The sequence below is a fragment of the Anas acuta genome, chromosome Z, assembly GCF_963932015.1.
Source record: "Anas acuta chromosome Z, bAnaAcu1.1, whole genome shotgun sequence".
NCBI classification, from domain to species: Eukaryota; Metazoa; Chordata; class Aves; order Anseriformes; family Anatidae; genus Anas; species Anas acuta.
In genome coordinates, this window is record NC_089017.1 from 41,834,185 (window position 1) to 41,854,395 (window position 20,211).

Consider the following 20,211-nt stretch of genomic DNA (forward strand, 5'->3'; position numbering starts at 1 on the left):
GGTCCAATTTCATTCTGGTCCAATACAGAATTTGATGTTGAAAGGTGTTGGTTTTTTTTGTTTGTTTGTTTTTTGTTTTGTTTTGTTTTCACGTCTTAAGCTAGATATATTTATTAAGAATTGGTTAAAAAAGTAATTGGATACAAAAAAGGAGGAATAAATAGTCAGTTTATAAAGAGAGTAATTAGTATAGCCCCCATTGACTCTGTGCTCTATGATGTTTAGAATATTCTTAAGCAATATTTTTAAATTTTGTGGAAGAAGCAATTAATAACAAAGATATAAAGTTTATTACAGAATCCAATTCAGCATGATCAAAACTGTAAAGAGTTGTAAAGGAATATCATAAGCTTGAATAAATGGTAAAATGTCAGCTGAAAGTAGCCTGATGAATGGAGTTCAGTTATCTAGGGGAAAAGAATTCTAATTAGTTATAGGGTTTATAGATCTCTGAATTAACTATTTCTTCTTAGGAAAGACGCTAGGAACCTAGTAAATAGTTTTCTGAAAGCTCAGAATTGGTACCAATTAAGGGCTTTTTAGCATTAGAAAGTTCCTAAACTGCTGACTGCAAGAAGGTGGGCAGGTCTATTAGAGAAAATATCAGACTTCTTTTGCTCACTTTTTCTACTCTTTTGCTCTGTAAATATAAACTAATGTCTCAGAACCAGGATACGTGGAAATTGATGTAGCTTTGCAAATTGTTCTTGTATTTTAAGGTATGAATCTTTGCACTGTTACACACTCATTCTTTGAAACAGAAACCACAGCAGTACCATCTAAATAGATTTACAAGTATCCAGTAGCAGGTCTAGCAGAGGTATGATTGCCCTCTTTTTGTCACTGGGTGTATACTGGAGATAACTGATGATAATTTGTATGTCAATGCCTATAACCATTGTCACTGATCAAATAAATATAAGACATTACACAATCATTTGAGCATCATTCAGAAACTGACATTCTTGGTTGGGTCCAGTGAGACTAGGCTCGGGAAAATATTCTCTGTAAACTAAGAGAGTGCTCTGCACAGCTGTCTTGGCATGATGCTGATGACAATGCTCAGTGAGTCGTCAACAAAAACAACATGAAAGCTCATCAGTGAAACAATGGTGTGTGCAAGAATTGGGCCAGGTTTTTCTGCAGAGTAGACTCTTACCATAGTTTCTGCATGTTACAGTAACATGTGAGCCATGTTACTGTATATTACAGACCTGTAGCACCCTCCAGCCTCTGCTTGCTCCATACATCGCAGTTCCTAGTGAGAAGTGTCTTGAATTGAAAAGCCAACTTTCGTTTTCAGTTTCATCATGTTATTAAAGGAAAGAGGAACCAAGCCACTGGGATGTGCTTAAAGTGCAGTTCAGCTGTATACAGAGCCAAAATTCATTATTGAACTGCTCAAATTCATTATAATCTAATCCCCAATATTCACTACAGTAATATTACTTTATTTTGCACTCTTGGATCTCCTTATAATTTATTAATGTCTTATGTCTACAGACAGCTTAGAGGGAAATCCATGAAGTCTGTGTACTCTAGGAACCATTGACCAGCACTACCTCTGCATTGTACTTTCCTACCCAAAGCCACTTCTCATAAATTGGATGCTTTTTTTTTTTTCCACTGTTACTCTAAGCTTTATCAAACCTCATTCAGATAAAGCAGTAGATTGTATTCCTGCAAGCATCAGCCCTTTCTTACTGATAAAGTAATCATAATGGTAGCAAAGATAGAATACTTTAAGCAGAAATGTGCTGTAGGCAAACCTGGCAACAGCTTTTATTTGTTGGTCTTTACACTGTTCTCAAAATGAGACTAAGAAAGAGATCAAACCCTATCAGCCATTAAAAAGGAACCCCACTAGATGGGGATATAGTTTCAAATGAAAAGCATTTTGTCTTGAGGACGTGTTGTTTTTTTTTTTTCATGTTATTTTAACTTACGTAATTCTGTGCAGTTAGAGTAAGTTCTCTTTAGAATTTTTTGAGCATTCTTACTTATTTCATACCCTTTCTGCACAAGCTATTATAGGCTTATTTGAGAAAATTATTGGTGTATGGAGGACACTGTTGTCCCCATTCATAGATTTCAGTGGCCAAAGGTCGGTTACATTTTTGCTTGGCATGATTTTTCTTTTCCACACGTAGCATAGAATTTACAGAAAATAATATCTGGAACAAATCATCTTCCTTTGTAATTAGTAGCATAGGTGGTGTCATAATCTAGAAACAGTTTGGAAGAGAGGTTTATTTATTTATTCATTCTTATAAGGGAAGACTGTGTAGACAGGGGTGCCCTATAGCTGATTGCAAAAGCCTCAGAAGGCAAATACAGAAAAATAATATTGAATGTAAATAATAACCGCATTCTTAGGTCCTTGTTTTTTTATAGTTTTAAAAGATGGTTCTCAGATCAGAAGACAAACTGAGGTCATTAAGCAAAGCTAATTTTTAACATCGCCTAGTTTGTGATTATTTTAAATTCCATACTAATGTTATGGTACTGTATTTGATGTTTTTATACTTGCACAGTTTCATTCCTACATCAATTTAATTATTATAATGATGCCTATAACAGAATTCCGATATAGTAATGCCTATCCATTAAGAATGGTGATAGAAATCTCAAGGGTCTTCTGCACTGTAATAAAGTTAATTGAATGTACTGCTAAACCATTTGTATTTCATTTTTTTAATACAAATGATACCACATGAAATTTAGCTTTTAAAATCACTGGGGAAAAAAAAAAAAAAAAAAAGAGGATTGTGTGGACAAGAAAGGGAACACAGGGAAATTAAAAGCAATCTAGTGATAATACCAAATGTAGTGAGTTCCAGTAAGAGGTACTAGAAAATTAATCAACATTTTTAAAATTACCTGAAATGTGTCAAAACCTAGTTTTTGAAACATCTTTTAACATCTCCCTTCCCCACCTGTAGCAGGAGAATAAGTCAGATTCTAAGAATGGAATCTGTGACAGTAGAACCTGTAGATATTCATTACACTATGAGTGAAAACAACAGATACAGCAAGTGAGAAGAATTTGGGATGAAGGAAAAGAGAGTAATAACATAGGGGATATTTTTGACCTCACTTCCAACTCACTGATTTCTGATATCTAAGCTGTTTTTTATTTGTTTTTCCCTCAACAGAAGAGTTTTGTAGCTTGGAAGCTGTCAGAAATCCTGTCCTTTAGTACGTGAAACAATAATACTCATAACAATCAGTGGGTGTTTGTTTTCTCCTAAATTCTTTTGATGTATAATAATAAATAAATCACTTAGTTAATGCATTTCCAAATATTCTTACTAAACTTTTAACAATATTTTTTTTCCATGTAGTTGAAACATTAGCAAGTGGACATGGGACTAAAAAGAGGTTGTCGGAGACCATCCAAGCACCATATATGTTATATTAATTTAGCTATTACTTGTCAAGTGTCTTCCAATTGCATTTCTGATTGTATATAAAATATACAATGTATATATAATGTATAACTATACGTATATAATTTTGTATATGTATATGATTGTATATGTGTGTATATTATATACACATATTTACATATACATATATTATATGTGCATATATATTATATATTATATTATGTGTATATGTGTATAATGTATGCAATGTATATATAATCCAGCTTTGATGAGATTTTTGTTTGTGTTGCTACTCTTGTTTGATCTGCAAATAATAAATTCAGCTTTTGCTTAATGGTTTTATTTCTTCTCTGCTTAAACATTAGTTAAAAATTATCTGGCCCTCAAATATTTTAATACATTGAGATTTTGAACATTTATAATTATTTTTTGTTATTACGCAACTAAGGTGTATAACATCACAGTCTTATCAAACTATGATTTTGGTTTTGCTTCCAAAAATGTTTGTACTTTTAACAGTACTCAACAGTACATACACAGTGAAATAATATATATATGAATGCACCTCTTGAATATATAAACAGCTTGCAGAGTGGTTTGGGGCCCTTATGGTTTAAGAATCCAATAAGCGCATATTATTTTACTTTATTGGTTGCTACAGAATAGCTTTACTAACCTCCAGGAAAATTCTAGTTTTTTATCTGTTTTGTATCTATTTTTCTTAAAATAAATAGAATACCTGGGAGATGCTTAGGATAAGTGAAGATCAGTACATTTTAGTAATAAAATTATCCAGGAATACCTTTCTCAGTAGGAATTTTCACCATTCTTTTTAGCCCAGCTATTTTGAATATATAGGTTTTATTGATTTAAAATTATTCTATTTACTATAGTGCAAATAAAAAGCTGATCAAAAGACTGATCAAAAAATTGCTATCTGAAGTTTTACTCCTTGAATTAAGAATTTATGCACATGTTTAGACGAGGTCTCTGGATAGTCCAACTGTATTCCCTCTAACTAGGCTTATGCCTAAATCCTTTGTTTTATGGGTACACAGAGGTCCATATTCCAACAGAGGATGCTTACAGCCAAACTGAAACTTCTGCTCTGAGGGGACATCTCAGAGCAGAAATGAAATGTATGTTCATATATATTCACTGGATCAGGCTGTGATATTTCAAAAATATATGTACTAGAAATCCAAAAGAATTTAGGGTGAGAAACTAAATATTAGGAATCTATTCCCATAGAAGCGATTCCAAGTGATTTGTGCATGGAGGTTTTATGTACTGTCAGGAGGGGAAGTTACACAGCCAAATGATAATTCAAATTTTCTCAAGTTCTGAACAAAGGTGTGTAAATGCAATTCAGGCATTCACTGAGAGGCAAATCCTTTTTAGGGGTAGGTGTCTTAACTTCTCGGGACTCCCCTTCTTTAATGTAGTGGTGGTTGCAAGACATCCCCATTTTATCCAACACCTGCCAGAGTCCTTAGCAAGTCACCAGTTCGAGATCATTTCTGTACTCAGCCTATGCAGATTCAAATACATTTCTTCTGCTATGTAGGCATGTTAAGTTGTGCAACCAAATTAAGGGCAAAAAAATATCAATATTTTCAGCAATCCATATGATTATTCATCTTTCCATTTCATGGAAAGTGATGGATGTGACTTTGCAGTAGCAAATAACGTAACACTAATGTTTGGATCTGTTCCATTTCTAACATCTTTGTAGATATAACTGTATTAGATTTGCTTTATTATTATTATTTGAATTAAATTTGCTATAATGCTGTGTTCAGTGATGTTGTTTAGAGCCTTTTTTTTTCACTACTACACTTTTATTTTCAGTACTAATAGATATTATTTCCCTTATCTGAATACAGAAATATTTACTTACATGTAGTCACCGTAGAATCATTTCATGCATTGCATGCTGCTGTATATTTCTATTCTTCATGGACTGCTTCTTCAGTAGCAATTTATGTGTTGTTTCTTATCCTAGGCACTTGTAGTCACTTGTGATATCTTACATACCTCTTTAACTAAAAAATAATAATAATATTAAAAAAAATAAAAGTGGCATTTTTAAATTATTGTAAATAAAGATACTAAATTCAATTTCTGTCTTTCTCTACTGGGATGTTCAGCCAGCATATTTCAATGATTTCTACATGTCGACAAGGGAGATATTATTAATCTTTTTTAGCTGGCAAAGTATTCATAGATTTGTTTCTTGCTTTGGATTTACACATATTTCACAATAATTTGACAGATGTTCAGGATGTAGATAGACTGTTATCACCACAGAAATGTGAAATGTTGCTGAGACCAAGATTCAGACCACTTAAAAAGCATTTTTAAATCTCATTATTTTTATATTCTGCTATTTCACCATCACTGCAAAGTAGAAATCTTGCTAACAGGGAAAATAACAGTTGGGTCAATATAAAATAGATGGCTTCTCTGCTGGTCTGTGCATCTGTAGCATTCAGCTCTGGTGCCTTCTGCCCACCTGTGTCTCTGTGCAGCTCCCTGAGTTATACACTGATATTCTATGTATGCATATTTAAATATATGTGTATCTCACACATATGTATATGCACTCATATACAAATGTACATAAATTAAATGTAAGGAAATAACTATAAGAAAGAAAAGTCTTGAAAGGTTTCCCAAAAAAGACAGCACAACCCACCACCCTCCACTGTCTCCCTCCATGCTCTTCCCTCCCTGCCCTTGCTTATCTGGGCAAACAGTGTCACCAACTCCCTACAGCACAGCCAATGCCAACATTCTGCTGGCTGTGAACACCAGGGCTGATGCCCAGTTAGTGCTGCACAACTGTGACGTGGTTATTATCTTCCACGATTCAAGTAGAAGAAACAAATTGATCTATCACTACCAAGTCTACTACTAAAATAGTAGTAGATATGTAGATATCCTGAATATCATGTCCAACCTGTCTCTTCAACACCTGCAGGGATAGCAAATCCACCACTTCACTAGGCAGCCCAGTCCAATGTTAGATTGCCCTTTCCATGAAGAATTTCTTCCTCATATACAATCTAAACCTCCCCTGGCACAACTTTAGGCTATTTCTTCACATACTATCACTTGTCACCTGAGAAAATAAACCAACACCTTCTCATTGCAGCTTCCATTCAGGTAGTTGTGGAGAGTGATAAGGTCTCCCCTCAGCCTCCTTTTCTCCAGATTAAATAGCCCCAGTTCCCTCAGCCTCTCTAAGGGATGTGTCTTGTTTTCTAGGCCCTTCACCAGCTTTGTTGCTCCTCTCTGAGCATGTTCCAGCAGCTCAATACTTCTCTTGTAGTGAGGGGCCCAAGACCGAACACTGTACCCAAGGTATGGTCTCACCAGTGCTGAGTATAGAAGGACAATTACTCCCCTAATCATGCTGGCCAAACTGTTTCTGATGCAAGCCAGGATACTCTTGGTTTTCTTGGCCACCGGGGCACACTGCTGCCCCGTATTCATCTGGCTGTCAGACAGTGTTCCCAAGTATTCCTCTGCTGGTCAACTATCCAGCCAATCTTCCCCCTCCCTATTATTACTGCATGGCATTGTTATCACCAAAGGGCAGGATTGAGCACTTACCCTTGTTGAATACAGTTGGACAAAGCCCATCAATCCAGCCTATCCAGATCCCTCTGCAAAGTCTTCCTACATGCAAGCAGGTCAGCACTCGCACCCAACATAGTGTCATCTGCAAACTTATACAGTGTACATTCAATCCCCTCATCAGTATCATTGATAAAAATATTAAATGAAACTAACCCCAATACTGAGCCTTGGCAAACACTATCTGTGAACAGTCACCAAATGGATTTAACCCTATTCACAACGACTCTTTGTGCCCAACCATCCTACCAGATTTTACCCAGCAAACAGGACATCTACCCAAGCCATGAGCAGCCAGTTTCTCCAGGAGAACGCTGTGGAAAAGATTATCAAAAGCTCTGCTATAGTCTGAGTAAGCAACATCCACAGCCTTGCTCTGAGTGGGTTATTTTATCACAGAAGGATGTCAGGTTAGCCAAGCAGGACCTGTCTTTCATGAACCCATGCTGACTGGGTCTGATCACCTGATTGTCCTGTATGTGCCATGCGATGGCACTCAGGACAACCTGCTCCATGACCTTCCCTGTAACTGAGGTCAGACAGACAGGCCTGTAATTCTCTGGATCCATCTTCCTGGCCTACTTGTAGATGGATGTCACATTCACCAACCTCCAGCCAACAGGAGACTGCTGGTAAATTATTGAAAGTGTCTTGGTGAGCACTTCCACCAGCTCCTTCAGCACCCTTGGGTGGGTCCCATCTGGCCTTACAGATCTGTATGTGTTCAAGTGGTGTGGTAGATGGCTAACCATTTCCCCTTGGATCACAATGGCTTCATTCTGCTACTTGTCTCTGTCTTCCTGCAACACAGGCTGGGTATTCTGAGCACAATTGGTTTTGCTAATAAAGACTGAGGCAAATTCTGTTAGAACAGTCTGCTTTTCCTGCCAGATACCTAGCATATAGAATACTTTTTCTTGTAATGCCTTTTAAAATATATAATTGAGTTTTGGATTTTTCTGCAACAATGCTGCAGAGAATCTTGACATGTTTTGGAGAGGACAGGAAGGAAAGATAGTGAGTTAGTAGCTCAAAGAAAATTTCTTCCCAGTCAACAGATAATCCATTTATTCTAGAAGCATCCATGTCACCAGACATAGCATGTGTTATTTCCTAAACACAAGATAAATTATTGCAATAATACCAAGGTGAAACTATATGGAAAAACATAGAATCATAGAATCATAGAATGGTTTGGGTTGAAAGGGGCCTTAGAGGTCACCTTGTTCCACCCCTCCTCCCATGAGCAAGGACACCTCCCACTAGACCAGGTTGCTCAAAGCCCCATGCAACTTGTCCATGAACACTTCCAGGGATTGGGCATCCACTACTTCTCTGGGCAACCTGTTCCAGTGCCTCACCACTTTCAGACTAAAGAACTTCTTCCCTCTATCTAAACTAAATCTACCCTCTTTTAGTTTAAAGCCATTACTCCTTGTCTTATTACTACATTCCCTTCTAAAGAGCCCCTCCCCAGCTTTCCTGTAGGCCCCTTTTATGTATGGAAAGGCCACTATAAGGTCTCCTTGGAACCTTCTCTTCACCAGGCTGAACAACCCCAAATCCCTCATCCTGTCTTCATAAGTGAGGTGCTCCAGCCCAATGATCATCCTGATGGCCCTCCTCTGGACTTGCTCCAGTGGATCTGTGTCCTTCTTATGTTTGGGACCCCAGAGCTGAATGAAGTACTCCAGGTGGGTGTTCTGGTCTAGCTGGGAGTTAACTTTCCCTGCAGCAGCCAATACAGTGCTGTGCTCTGCACTTTTAGCTATAAAAACACTGGTATCACACCAGTGTTGTGTCTGTTGCTGAGCAGTGCTGGCACAGCAGCAAGATTCCTTCCAAGCACCCCCAAAGCTAGTAGTCTGGGGGTGGGCAAGAGGTGGGGAGGGGACATCACTAGGGCAGCTAACCTAAACCAACCAACGGGATATTCCATGCCACATGATGTCACACCCAGCAACAAAAGGTGTGAAAGGGGAAGGAGAGGGGGAGGTCTTGTTATGAAGATGTCTGTCCTCCCAAATGACCAACATATGTATTGAAGCCCTGCTTCCCAGGGTGCAGCTCAACATTGCTCGTTGGAAGTAGAGATTTTTTTTGCTTCCCTCTGTGCTTCCATATGGCCTTTGCTTGTCATTGGGGTTTTGTTTTGTTTTGTTTTGTTTTGTTTTTTCCCTCTTTCTTTTTCTGTTAATTAAATTACCTTTATCTACCCACATGCCTTTTTTTCTTTCCAGTATATTTTCTTTTGAATAGGGGGAGTGTGAAGGGTTATGGTGGAGTTTAGCTGCCCAAAAGGGTAAAGCCATTACAGTGGGTTCTCACAAGAGCAGAGTAGAGGGTGAGAATCACCTTCCTTGACCTGCTAAATATGCTTATTTTGATGCAGTCCAGGATATGACTGGCTTTCTGGGCTGTGAATGCACATTGCCAGCTCCTCTTCAGTTTTTCATCAAGCAACACACACAAGTTCTTCTCCTCAGAGCTTCTCTCAACCTATTCTCCACCCAGACAGTACATGTGCTTTGGGACTGACCAAGCCCAGACACAGGACCTTGCTCTAGGCCTTGTTAAACTTCATGAGGTTTGCACAGGCCCATTTCTCAAGCCTGTCCAGGTGTCTCTGGATGGCATCCCTTCCCTCCAGCATGCCTACTGCACCACACAGCTCAGTGTCATCACCAAACTTGTGGAGGGTGCACTCAATCCCACTATCAGTGTCACAGATGATGTTAAACAGCACCAGTTCCAATACTAACCCCTGAGGAATGCCACTCATCAATGGTCTCTATTGGCTATCAGGCTATTGAATGCATCTCTTTGAGTGCAATCATCCAGCCAGTTCCCCACCCACCAAGTGACTCATCCATCAAATTCTTGTCTTTCCAATTTAGAGACAATGATGTTGTGTGGGACAATGTCAAATGCTTTGCACAAATCCAGGTAGATAATGTTTGTTGCCCTTCCTTGATTCTCTGATGCTGTAAACTCATCATAGAAGGCCACCAAATTTGTCACGCATGGTCTACCCTTACTGAAGCCTTGTTGGTTGTCTCCAGTCACCGCCTGATTTTCCATGTATCTTAACGGAAATTTACCGTGTAAATTATTTATATAACATTCTTATTCAACAGTCATTCCCACCGCTATGCCTTTGCATACTATACCGCAGGTGGCGGCTTGTACCAGAGAAGGATATGCACTTTGGTTAGACCATTTGCTTAATTCTTTAGACAAAAGTTGCAAAGGTCAGAATTAGTTATTGCATTAAGCAGCACAGGCTATTATTATGGATGGACTGCATAACATATAAAAACAATGAAAAAAATAGTTATAAGAATCAAAACATTTGCTCATAAGACCTACAGCTGCCTGTGTTGTATCAATGCCTCTGAGAGGTAAATTGCAACTGTTCAGGCCATGATGCTTAAAGGAAAGTTTGTGTAATTCTGTGATCTGCAGCTGCAGGATATGGATAACTTCCCACTTTTGACCAGCCACTGTGGAAGCCAATTGCAGTTTGATTTGACTTTAAGTTGTGTACAGCCATAACAGTGATATGCATGAATACTCAAAAATGTTTTTTTCATGGATTAGCTTCAGAGCTATCTGTACAGCGATAAAGACTTTGTTTCAGACATTTCTATTAATAGCCATGAAGTGGATTGTATGCAAATATAGTTAATAATCAACAACACTGTTGCCTGTGAACTGAAGAAGGCGTTATGCATATTATCTTTGTATTTTATAGGAATACATTCAGGAGTAGATGTTCAGTTAGGTTTTCTACTCAAAACTGTTTGAGGGTACTTCTTTGCTAGGTATTTTGCTACTAAGTATACGAAAATGTGATAACCAATTAAAACAAACTTAGGTAACTGTCTTTTTAAAAACTGTAAAACATGTCATTGCTAATGAATAACAGGTCTTACTCATGAATTATTAGTGTAATCAGAGAAGAAGACCTGGAATATTAGCAAGCAGGCATTTCAAAAGTTAGAGTCCAGAGTAATTATAAAAACTAGTTGGATTGAATGTTTTTCTCTGCAGCTTGATGTAAAATTACCTCATAGCAGGGGAAGGGACTGTGGAAAAAGCAACAGAATGTTATCACTTTCCATTACTGTATTGATATTTCAATTTCTATGGCAATTAGAAAAGAGTTGCTCAATATAACAACACTATATTGTAAAATGTAGGATGTACTATAGCTCCAGTTAATGTTGAATGGAGAGACATGTCTGTCTGGTCATCAGCTCACTAGAGTTACTAAAGTAATCTCTGTAATTTACTCAAAATGCAAGAACTGAGGGAAAAGTGATCATTCCATGCTTTATCGTTTTATCCTTTCCATATAGACATGTCCCCACAAATGCTTAGTAAAGAGGAAATAAAAGCAGACATGAGTACACTTCACAAAACACACAGACAGTAGGACTATGACATATATTTTTACATACATATATTATACATATATATATAAACTATTATATAAATAAATATTTTATATCATATAAATACATGTATATATAATCTAAGACATCTATTTGTATACATATATACGTTGGCAATACCACAACTGCTGTTCAAAATTTATATGCCAGATCAGGTTGCTCCATTTATGACACATTTTTAAATAGAAAATGCTGCTTCCTACCTATCCTAGGTTTATTTTACCTTAAAATCTATGAATTTTAATGAATGAAAATGAAATGTAAGCAATTAAAAGTCCTTATATTTTAGTGTAATCATACATTGCACTCCAATTTGGAATACTAGGATCATGAGAAATCAACAATAAAAGACAAATGAGACATATTAAAACTGTGCCCAAATAAGATTAGTAATAATGATAAGAAGAAGAAAAATAATAATCTAATTTATTATTTATTTAATTAATTATTTTAAGCATATCCAGGTCCAGAACCTGACAGGCTCTTGCACCACTTACTTTAGAAGGTTTGTAAAAGACTCGTATTAGGCAGCAATTTGTCAGAATAATAAAGACAATTATTTTTTCTACCCACTGTAAGAGTTTCAAAAGCTTTATATCTGTCACTTAAAACTAATAGTTCCATGTTTATGTCCTTTTCAAAATAATTCTGGTTTTGTTGGTTTTGTTTGGGGGGGTCAGGGGAGGTGTCACAGAATCATAGAATCGCAGAGTCACAGAATTGTAGGGATTGGAAGGGACCTTCAGAGATCATCGGGTCCAACCCCCGTGCCAAAGCAGGTTCCTTAGAGCAGGCTGCCCAGGTAGGCATCCAGACAGGTCTTGAAGATCTCCAGAAAAAGAGATGCCACAACCTCCATGGCCAGCCTGTTCCATTGCTCCGTCACTTTCACCATGAAGAAGTTCTCTCTCATGTTGGTGTGGAACTTCTTGTGCTCCATTTTGTGGCCATTGCCTCTTGTCCTGTTCCCACAAACCATTGAAAAGAGCTTGGCCAAATCCCACTGTCTCCCACACTTAAGATATTGTAAACATTGATAAGATTCCCTCTCAGTCTTCTCTTCTCAAGGCTGAACAGACCCAGGTCTCTCAGCCTTTCTTCATAGGGCCCCATATCATCTTTGTGGCCCTTCACTGGACTCTTTCCAGGAGATCCCTGCCTTTTTTGTATCAGGGAGCACAGAACTGGACACAGTACTCCAGGTGAGGCCTGACCAGGGCAAAATAGTGTAGGAGGATCACCTCCCTTGACCTGCTGGCCATTCTCATTTTAATGCATGCCAGGATCCTATTGGCCTTCTTGGCCACCAGGGCATACATGACAGGCACAACCTGTTGTCAGCCAGGATCCCCAGGTCCTTCTCCACATAGCTCCTCAACAGCAGGTCATCCCCCAGCCTGTACTGATACATGCAGTTGTTCCTTCCCGGGTGCAGGACTCTTGTTAAACTTAATTTGGTGCTTACTCTTGTTAAACTTCATTTGATTTCTTCCTGCCCAGCTCTCCAGCCTCTCCAGGTCTCGCTGAATGACAGCACAGCCTTTTGGCATGTTCGCCACTCCTCCCAGGTCTGTATCATCAGCGTACTTGCTAAGGATGGACCCTTATCAAGGTCGTCAACTAAGATGTTGAACAAGACCAGACCCAGCACCGACCCCTGGGGAACACCGCTAGTCACAGGTCTCCAGTCAGACTCTGCAGTGCCAATCACCACCCTTTGAGCTCAGCCAGTCAGCCAATCAGCCAATTCTCAACGCACCTTACTGTCCACTCCTCTATCCCACACTTTCTCAGCTTTGCTAGTAGGATGTCACGGGAGACAGTATCAAAAACCTTTTTTTTTTTTCCTTAAGGGAGTACTGTATCAGTTATTCTGGTTAATTGATTCATTAAAAGAACACATTGCATAACAAACACTACACTCTTACTTTAAAATTAAGGAGATTTAACAACATCAGAGATCAAGATACTGATATGCCTAGCAAGACAACGGCCTTATGTGATAAGCGTTTACACATTGTGTAATAAAACATGTATTAACTAGCAGGCTATCCAAAATTTTAAAGGCTGATTATCCAAAATTGATCACCTTAAAGGGAATAGGCATATTTTTCAGCTCTGCTGGGTGACCACAGATTCCTTTGATATCACCAGAGAAAAAGGCAGTTCAACAGCTTGTTGATGCGTGTGTAATTTAACAGATTACATAAAAAATACAGTCTGTTAGAAATATTGACAAAGTCCAAGAAGATGTGACTTTTTTGCTTAAACCTAAAACTGCTCAACAGACAGAAAATCTGATTATAAAGAATTAAAATGTATACAGCTACAAACCAGATCGGTGTTCTACTGGAATTTCAGCTAGCATATCCCTTATCCAGTTATGACTATCTGTTGCTTGTGCTACTGTTCCTCTGTTTCTCAGGTATGAAAGTGAAGTTTACTGAGACATATTATGGCTTCTAAATTCATACCAAGGCAGCAAAACCAACATATTTTTTGTGTATATCCCTGACCTTATGTATCACATTGTCATGGTTCCGCTCTAATGGGCAGCCGCGCTCCACCACAGCCGCTCTCTCACTCCCCCTCCTCAAAGAGAGGAATGGGGAGAAAATATGTGAAAAGGGCTCAAAAGTTGAGATGAGAAAATCATGCAGTAATTATTGTAACGGGCAAAACAGACTCAGCATAAGAAACCAAAACCTTGCCACAGAAACCCACTACACACATATGTCACCAAGTAAGGAAAAATTCAGTTATTGTTTTTGTTTGTTTGTTTGTTTGTTTTTGTTTTGTTTTATATATATAGTCTTACTTAAATAAAAGAATATGAACTATAGCAGTCATTTAAGCTGTTTATAGAAGCCTAGAGGCTGAAGCACTCACAGCACATTTCTTTGAATGCTGGATTCATATACTGTCAAACATTGTAGAGCAGTGTTCAATGGCTTACTGCAACTGGGATGGTCACAGCTTGCCCCTAAATGGAGGTTTCCCAAGGGGGTGTTCCACTGTGAAAGTAACTATCTCCAGTTTTTGGTTTGTAATGCATGATACAAATGTCTTGCAAAGGTATATCTTAAAGTTTTTAATGGAACATTACAATTGATACCATTCTATAAACTGCTTGTTATTTTGAATTCCCCTTTCAGTTTGAAGAAAAAGGTCCTAAAAAAATATACACTAGAAAAAAAAGCTCTCAAAAATAGCTAGTGATTAATAAAGAACCAACTTAATGAAAATTAATGTGTATGCTCACAGTATGTAGTATAGATATATCTATGTAAGTTACAGGTAAAGTGAAATTGTGAATTCTGGTGGTAACACCTATTGATGTCTCTTTTTATTTTCAGAAAGTTAAAAATTAAGAACATCTGCCTCCAGGACAGAGCATGTTAAGCTTTAGCAGAATCAGTTAATTCCCTTGCAGCTGTATTTACAACTATGCATATATATATATTCAGAATTCCTCTAGGGTGATTACTTGGCTCTCCTTTATAATTCCTTTGTACCTTTATTTTTATTTTTGATATATCTTTAAAGCCTTGGACATTACTTTCAGAGTTTCAGAAAAGCTTAAATATAAAACAGTCCTTGAACTGCTAGGGCAAGCGTATTTTGTAGTAAATTTAGAAGCTTTTCGCCTTTTAGAGAGACCTGGAGTTCTCTATAATTTTCCAGAGATATAAGGTGACAGAAAGGAAGAGCAGTAGTTTTGCAAAATTTGATTCCCTCCTCTATTTGCAGTTCAAATATAGACAGTCATGTAATAATTATTTTAGATCACCATGCACTTCTGTGTTGCTTCCTCCTCAAAAAACATGTGAGTATTGATAATTGTTTTTCCAAGTACTACTACTCTTGTTTCAAGGATCTATTTCATTTAGAAGTATTCTTCTTCACAGTCCTCCATGGCAAAAGATGGAGAGGGGCTAAAAAGATCAGCCAATTGTGTGTGTTACCATTAAAACAAATAAATAAATAAATAAAATATTGAAATTAAAATAAATGAAGTACTCTGTTCCCAAAGCGACAACACCTTTGGATCCTCTCCTTCTTCAACAATAAAGGAACAATTAAAAATGACTTTTATTTCTGTTTTTAAGTTAACTGGCATCTTTTGTATTCACAGAAGGAATTCACATACTCATTTGACACACAAAATGTTTGTGAAGGTTCCCTTTTTCTTTAGAGATTTCAGGCTTGTGCTCCCTCTGCTAGCGTGATAGATGTGCATTTCATGTCACGGTAGATCTGGCTTGCCTCTAAAGGCTCTGAGGATCCAAAAAAAAATGAACTCTTTGTTTCCTACAAACCAATATAATTTATAGCCTGCACCCTTAAGACTTTGCCTGAAGTCACTAGTCCTCAATAGAAGTATAAACCAACATCTCCTGAAATTTACAGGGGCATAGCTTTAATTGCAATCAACCGGACACTTCATAGATCACATTAGAAGGCTAGTATGGACCTCTCTAAACATCTATGTGGAGTTTGTAGTTACCTTCTTTGACCTAGACCTAAAAGATTTAAAGGTTTAAAGATGTATTCATAGTCCAGCCTAAAACCAGATGCTAACGGTCTTTTCATTCTCTTTTGGGGAACTCATTAGAACATCTTCAGTGTCATTTAGCCCAACAACCGTTAAGTCACAAGTTATTCACAAGGCAGTAGAAGATAATCCATAAAAATATTGCATTCAGAGAAATATCAAGTGCCTGAGGGAATTTGTGACAACTGAGTCAACTGAGTCAATTTGTGACTGCCTTGAGTATCTTCTGGCATAATGTGTCACTTTTTTTTTTTCTTGCTACTCTACAAGTAGTTATTGGCTTTGTTGTTGTTGTTTTATAATATAGAGATTTTATATATATACTAGTAACTTTTTACTTACCTACATGACACAGCTCTTTTGCCAGCTGCTTTAAAAGTAGAAGTTTGCAGTTGTGTGAGTGCATTTTTAAAAGTCTAAATGATCTATAGACTAAAAACCTTGAAGAACACTGGTTAAGGGAATAAAATTTAAATAGTGTGGTGCAAGGTTCCCAACTTTGAATAAGTTAATGAATTGGGCTTAATTGGCAAGGTTTTGCAGGAAGCTGCATGTGTTGGCCTCTGTTAGCAGCACCCAGAAGCTGCACCATTAAGACTTGGGAGCTTCAAAAGAGACCCACCACTCTGCAGAGACAAGCCAGGCAGTGATGCTTGTTAGGCCTCTGAGTGAATTTAAGACAGGCGAAAAAACTGCTGTGCAACAGCAGCTGGGAGAGAGGAGGGAGAAAATGGAAGATGAATAGCCCCTGGACACCCAGGTCAGTGCAGAAGAAGGGCTGGAGGTGCTCCAGGCACTCAGCAGCAGTTCCCCTTGTAGGAATAAAAAAGTTGTTTTTGCACAGAGTTACATTGTTTAAATGTAAGGAATGTGGTATTGAAATACGCTTGCAGTGAAAAGCAAGCTTACCAGACAAACTTGTAAAATGCAGACAACCAGACTCCTTAGAGCAATTAGGCAAAAATCATGATGTCAAGTCAAGTCAGATAAGTGAAGAAACATTACCACTTCAAACAATAAAAAAGTCAAAAGAAATTTGAAAATTAACAGGCCAGCAACTGAAGGCCATGTATTGTCTCTGAAGCATCAGATAGGTTGTGAACCTGGATTACCCAGTCAATGGGGAAACAAGAGAGGGTCCAGGTCGTCAAGGAATAAAGTATATAAATTGTACTCTGTGACTGGTAGGTGTGCTCCTGCTTGTGGGATGCCTGCCATTGCAATCATGAATAAAATTGCTACTTCACCAAGATCATTGCCTGAGCCTAAGTTATTGGCTACAGAGTGTTTCTCATACCCTGCAGCCCATGGAGAGCCCCCGCAGGAGCAGGCCCCGGGCCGGAGCTGCAGCCCGTGGAGAGGAGCCCCCGCAGGAGCAGGGGGTCTGGGAGGAGCTGCCCTCACCCGTGGGGGACCCGTACTGGAGCAGTTTGCTCCTGGGGGATGGATGGATGGACCCCGTGGGACGGAGCCGTGTGGGAGCAGTGCTTGAAGAGCTGCTGCCCGTGGGCAGCCCCCGCAGGCTCAGTTAGGGAAGGACGGCATCCATGGGAGGGACCCCATGGGGAGCAGGGGCAGGGAGGGACCGTGAGGGAGTGGCAGAGGTGAAGTGCTATAGACTGATTGTATCCCCCATTCCCCATTCCTCTGCGCTGCTTGGGTGGTGGAGGTAGTATACTGTAGATGGGGGCAAAGGCGTTTTTAGTTTGCTTTTAATTTCTTACTCTTGTGGGCTGTTATTAACTGGCAATAAATAACATTAACCTTTCCTGTGCTGAATTTGTTTTGCCTGCAACCATAACTGGTAAGTGATCTCCCCGTCCTTACCTCAACCCACAAGCTCTTTCCACATTTTCTCCCCATCATTTTGAAGGAGTGCGAGACAGTAGAATGATCATGCTTAGCTATCTACTGGTGTTAAAACACCACAGTTAGGGACAGTTGCTCTTGTATAATAATGTCAATATATTCCTATGCACTTCTGCAGTGCAGCATGATGCAATTAAGTGAAGCAGAGTATTTGCTAGTACAAGTTTCTCTGATCTAGAGAAAGTTCTCCTCTCAGTGTCAGGCTTCTCAGGAAACACACATCTACAGAACTCCATATGGTTGAGTGCAGTAAACATTCTGACTGCTAAGTGGAAACACACCACAGAAAACATCCCACAGCAGAAGATCACATTTGTTAACAATTTTGAAATCATTTGTAAGGTTCCTTAACATTAGCCTTGATTTATGCCATTGTCTTCACTGATTCTTGCACAGGCTTTTACCATACGGAGACAATTAGGGCACTGTAGAGAAATACATTCTTAAAGAAAAAATTAGTTTTTCTCTTTAAAAACAAATTTTCAGGAATCAGAACATTTTGGCATTTTGAAGAGCCCTAAAGATCTTTGAAGTGTTCCTCCTGCAGAAAAGATCATCCATTTTAGAGATAAAGAGAGTAAGAAACAGGACTGTTTTGGTGATTTTGTATGTTTATTTTTATTTATTTATTTATTTATTTCCAAGTTTATGGTTAGATAAGGCCCAGAAGCTTGGAGCCTTTGTTCTCAGTATGCCCCCTTGAATTGTGCACATGTCATTGTGTTAGAAATGACTCGTTCTTCAAAATAGGATTAAATAAAAAAAAATAGGATTTATTAAAAGAATAGAGGTAAGCAAACTGTGCTGGGTGCACCGGGAGTCTCCGCTCCACCAGGACGCACACCAGTTACGTCAAGCAGCTGATTTTTATGCTCCTAGACTAATACATATTCATTACTACTTCTAAAAAAAAAAAAATAGGTTATTATAATTAGCTTCCGGGGCCCAGTCCCTCCTACCGGAGCATGCGCATCAGTCTCCGGTGGTCCCTCTGAGGGTCTCTAGGGGTCTTTCATGCTGAAGGCTCGTAGTCTTCCTCCAAGTTTTTTCTCGTCCTTCCCCTTTGTACTCCTTGGCACCGTGTCAAGTGTATACAGCATCCCCTGCAGGTCTTGTCTCCTAGCCGTCCTTAAGCTTCTTTTTTTTCTTCTTCTTAATCTCTTGGCCACCTGGCCAGATATCAGAGGCCTGCATAGTATCCCATAACAGTCACTAGTTGTTATCGGTTGTTCTGAAAACCCCAGACATCAAAGACTTCATACAAACACAAATAGCTTTGTTATTGACACTTCACCAGTAATTAAAACATTCTTCACCAGCCATTCATGGGGACAGTCACACCTATAGCAGTGTTAAATTAATCTTGAAGAAGACAAAAAAAAAGGCTGTAACTGTTAGAAATAGAAGTCCGGAATAACAAAGGCAAACAGGTTCATAAATTTGGGGAGTATTTTCTGAAGACTTGATAAATTGACTAGAATGAGGGGGAGACTGGGACACACTGCATCTGTGATTCAAGAATTAAATTGCCAGTGCAGGACCCAGAGGCAGACAGGACTGTTCTTTATGGACACGAATTGTTAAAACGTTCCTAACAATTGTAATATGTATCCTCATAAATAGAAGAACTGTAGTAAGTTCATAGAACTTAGGACTGTTTTCTACTTTCAAAAATTTCCTATTTTGTTGCTTGGAATTGATTATATATGGTGCAACCAAAAAAAAGAAAAAAAAAAAGCAAAAAAACAGCCGAATGGTTACATGTGGTTACATGTCAGGGAGTCCTTAACCATGAGAGACATGTGGAAGAACTGACAGGAAAACCACTGACATCATTGTATTTTGAAATCATCTGTTTCTGAAACACATATTTATAGTCTTAATATAAATGAATATTATAGTCTTAATATAATTGAATATATTAATAGTCACATATTAATAATCTTATATAGTAAAGTAACCATCTAGATGGTTACTTTTCCTATGTATGTCTAATTTTGCATCATTATATAGACATATGCTTTAGACAGAAAAGTATATCAGATATTATATATAGCTTTCAAAAGCAGTATATGCTTTTGAAATGCTTACATGGCATATGCACATTTTAAACAATATACCTGTAGAAAAATCAGCTATGTTTAATCAAGAAAAAGTATGCAGCAGTTAAGTATGTGCAGTACGTACACAGAAAAGCAGCATGGTGTTCCTTAACAAGAAAAGGTTAGGAAAAAATCTCTGTAAATAAAATGTACTTAAACATATCCATCACACCAAAGCGCTGAATATGAAATCTTAG

General features: G+C 38.2%; 1 long non-coding RNA gene across 2 annotated transcripts in view; it reads right to left on the reverse strand.

The window, feature by feature from the left end:
- Positions 1 to 18,440: 18,440 nt before the first annotated feature.
- The window catches only part of LOC137847888 (uncharacterized), a 61,477-nt gene continuing 59,706 nt past the window's right edge, over positions 18,441 to 20,211 (reverse strand). For both annotated transcript variants that reach the window (XR_011091113.1, XR_011091112.1), the window contains one exon: positions 18,441 to 19,274. This is a non-coding gene — a long non-coding RNA (uncharacterized lncRNA). The remainder of the gene's footprint in view (positions 19,275 to 20,211) is intronic.